The following is a 4268-nucleotide window of genomic DNA, read 5'->3' on the forward strand; positions in this document are numbered from 1 at the left end:
ACTTGTGTCGTTGTGACTCGATGTAATAATTGTCTCCAGTGTTCAAAGGTCCCACTCATTCTATCTCATCTCCTGGCTTGTTTTTATTTTTACTGTCTACCTAATACGCTGTGTTGAAATTTTATGAAATAGTTTATCAATTACTTTTCTATTGTGGGTGCTGCAAAGAGGGCTTAAGATGGCCTTGCTCTTTCTGGGGGAGACCTAAAGAAATTCCTTCACTCTCCTTCACAAGCCAGCTGACTTTCTCTATTATTTTCTCCTAAGATACCCAAACTAGCTCCTGTAGCGTATGAATAGCAGCAATAAATAGTTGTGCACCTCTTATTTGCTTCTCTTTGTTTCTAACCCAGTGCTTGGGGTTATTATAACCAAAACCAAAATCTAGACAGTCTGACCAAGACATATTTAAAACATGCAAAAGTCTGATCCTTCTCTTTTAAAACCTGAATTCTATAAAACACTCTTGGGCTATTTCTCCTTCCCATAGGTGCATATACAAACACATTTATGTGAACAAAATAATTTTTAAAAGAAACTTCTGGTCTTTGTCACGTGGGTAAAGTTTGTTGGCACAGCAGTCTTAGGGAAGTCAATATGCTGGTTGTCCAAAGTAGGGTTTGTCACAAGACCTATGTGACCCCGTGGAAATCTGTCGAAAAATTATGTCTCAACCAGGAATTGTTGCTGCTCAGAGACTCTGGGCTCCCGAACAAAGGTGAGACGTGGAGGGTCAGATTTAGCCTGGTCAAGATCATGCGTCTTTTTTTATAAGGCCCGAGGCCACTTGTTCTCACTGGAGTGCTGGATAAAGCTGGATTGCACCTTGGGCCTGAAGATTGAGGAATTCTTGGACAGGTGGCTGCAGACCCAGCTTAGATTTGGACCTGGCCAAATCTATTCACCACGCCATGCCCTTGTGTTCACCTGCCAGCATCATGTCAGGGTCCGCAAGCACCGTGACCGGTGAAAACCCATCCTTCGCTGTCTGCCTGGAAGCACTTTGACTTCTCCCTCCGCTCTCCTTAAGGTGGCGGCTCAGGCTGTGTGAAGAGGAGGAACGCAAAGAAGGGCCCTGGTGGTGCTGGAGTAGGTGATAAGGAGGAAGAGGATAAAATTAACACTTTCCTGGACTGGAAGACTGTCTAGTTGACTAATAAAACAGAATCGACACTTGACAAAAAAGAAAAGAAACTCCTGACATCTCACTAGCACCTGTTGAAGATCGTCTGTCTCCAGAAATGAGAGTGGGCTGTAGCAAGCGGGAGAGCACTTGCCTAGCAAATGCAAGCCCTGGGTGGATTGCCAGCACTACAAGACTAATTAATTAATTCTGACTAGTCCTAACTGCTATCTGGAGTTGATGTGAATCATATGGAGGCCATCGTATTTCGGCTGGCTGGTAGTCGTAAAAGCTTCAGCTCCACCTGATTTTCTGTGGGTTTTAGCAAGACCGGAAATCTCTCGCCTTCCACACACGCAGCAGTCTCTTAAAGCAGAATGATGTAATGTTCATTCATGTTTCTTCCTACTTTTTTCATGAGTAGGAGCAGTATTGTAAATTTCACATTTCTTTTTTTTTTTTTTTTGAAGATTTATATATTATGTATTCAGTGTTCTGCCTGCATATATCCCTGCAGGCCAGAAGGGGGCACTAAATCTCATTACAGATGGTTGTGAACACATGTGGTTGCTGGGAATTGAACTCAGGACCTTTGGAAGAGCAGGCAAAGCTCTTAACCACTGAGCCATCTCTCCAGCCCCTAAATTTTACATTTGTTATGCTAAATGTTCTTTGAAGCTCCAGTATTTGTTACCCAATACACGCTCAAATCTAAATAGTTATGTTATTTTTTTTATTTCTTTTTTTGCTGTTGGTTACTTTAACTCTACCTCTTGCTCCATCTTTGTATACAACTCCTGTTAGGATGTTTACTGTTTTAAATTTTCTTTTTAGAAATGTGGAGTTAGAAGTCATCCAGAAATTTTGTATACATGAAGGCAAACTGGGCAAGTTTATAAAAAATGATTGCAACAGGGCTGGGAAGATGTCTCAGTGGGCAAAGAAGTTGTCATGGAAACATGAAGGACCGGAGTTTATCTCCTTCAAACCCACTGTTGCTGTAGACTATAACTCCAGCAGGTCTACTGGCTACCCACAATGTAGCAAGCTTTTTAGGACTGCCAGCCCCCAAATCATGACACGGAGACATATTATTAATTATGGAAGTTCAGCCTTAGCTTAGGCTTGTTTCTTACTTGCTCTTATAACTTAAACTAACCCATTTCTACTAGTCTCTGTGCTGTAGCGTGGCTTGTGGCTTTTACCTCTCCTCCTCGATGTCCTGCTTCCTCTTTGTCTGGCTGATAACTCTGCATTTCTTCTTCCCTAAGACCTCTGTCCCGAGTCTCACCCAACCTCTTCCCGCCTGTGAGCTCTTTATTAAACCATTCACAGTGACACATCTCCACACATTGTAAAGGAATATTCCACAACACCACAATCCCAGAATTTAGGAGAAAGACTGGACAGAATTTGCAATCCATGTGTTCAATGAGAGACCCTATCTCAATATATAAAGTGGAAAGTGATCAAGAAAGACATCCAGCATCAACTTCAGGCACACACACACACACACACACACCTTTCAGCAAAGATTTGCAAATCATATATAGTGGGTCTAGTGTCTATAACATAAATATTCCATAGCTCAAGAATGAAAATAAAAACAACCCAACTTACAAAAGCTTTGAACAGTTCCCTCACCAATAAATGGTCAATCACAGGGAAGGATATTCTTTGTCGTTAGTCACTAGTTGCCATAATCAGAACCTCAAGATATAGTATTACTCCTAGGATAGAAATAATGATGATGACAAAAAATAGTGCTTATGAGAATATGGTAAAATTGATACCTGCAAACTCTGCTAGTAGAACGAAATATGGCTTAGCCATTGTACAAAGCAGTTTGACAGTTCCTAAAAAAATTACATACAGAATGGCCATGCGACCTTACCATCCCATTGATTCAAATATGTGTGTGTGTGTATGTGTGTGTATTTCAAAACATTGAAAGCATACGTCCATACATAAACTTATACATTAATTTTCAAACACCACTGTTCACAATAGCCTAAAGGTGGAAATTACTGGCTATCTGCTAACTGGAGAGTGGATAGACCAAATGGACTAAATTCATACAATACAATAAGATTTTACCTACAAAAGGAGTAAAACCTAGGTACATGCCTCAACATGGATGGACCTTGAAAACACTGTGTAGACAACAGACAGATGCAAAGAACGTACATTATATGAATATGCTTCTAGCAGAGGCTCTCAATCTGTCTGTTGAGACACCTTTGGGTGTCAGATGACCCTTTCACAGGGGTCTCCTAAGACCATTGGAATACATATTTACATGATGATTCATAATAATAGCAAATTACAGTTATGAAGTAGCAATGAAATGATTTTATGGTTGGGGGTCACCCCAACATGAGGAACTGTGTTAAAGGGTCGCTGCATTAGGAAGGTTGAGAACCAAGACTTTCAGGAAATGTCTAGAAAAGGCAAATCCAAAGAGACAGAAAACAGGCTAACGGTTATCAGATGCTGAAAGGACGGAAGAAGAAGTGGCTGACGATGGGTGTGGAGCTGTAGGTTGATTGTCCTCGACTAGAGGGTGGCAATGACCACACACATTGGGGATGCGTGCTTTATATTTATATATTTTGCTACGCTGAGGATATGTGGAGGAAAGTTTCTCCTATACTCTCACAACAGAAAGGTATCCCTGTGCCCTCATATATGTGGGAACTTTTCCTTCCAATACCAAGCAAGCAGCCCACCCACAACTGACCAGCCGAGTGTCCCACCTCTGATTCTTACATCATCTACACATTCCACAGGTGAGAGCTCACACCCCTCATGGATATCTATGTTGGATTAGTTAATAAATCAGGTACAACGGGAGGCAATAACTAATGATAAATACACACAGCATATTGAAACTGACAGCATCACTACTCTTGGGCTTGAAGGCCATTACTAAATAAAGGAACAATTTACTTGAACGTAACACAGCGTTAACAATCAGGCTGCGGTCTAAGGTGGGCATGGAGTGGCTGATGTAGCCATGATGGCAGAGTGCGGCTCATGAAACTGACAGGAAATGATTCCGGTTCTGAGCTGGACAAAGAGGGACAGTGTGAGATTTTATCATTTTACTCAGAAGGGTATGCAACTGAAAATGTGCACTGTTTCT

General features: G+C 41.4%; 1 pseudogene; it reads left to right on the forward strand.

Moving 5' to 3' along the window:
- The first annotated feature begins 597 nt into the window (after window positions 1–597).
- LOC121434871 lies at window positions 598–1149 on the forward strand (annotated as a pseudogene).
- The last annotated feature ends 3119 nt before the right edge of the window (window positions 1150–4268 follow it).

Source organism: Microtus oregoni, unplaced genomic scaffold (assembly GCF_018167655.1).
Source record: "Microtus oregoni isolate MIOR12 unplaced genomic scaffold, Mior012 000045F_ref0000178, whole genome shotgun sequence".
Taxonomy (NCBI): domain Eukaryota; kingdom Metazoa; phylum Chordata; class Mammalia; order Rodentia; family Cricetidae; genus Microtus; species Microtus oregoni.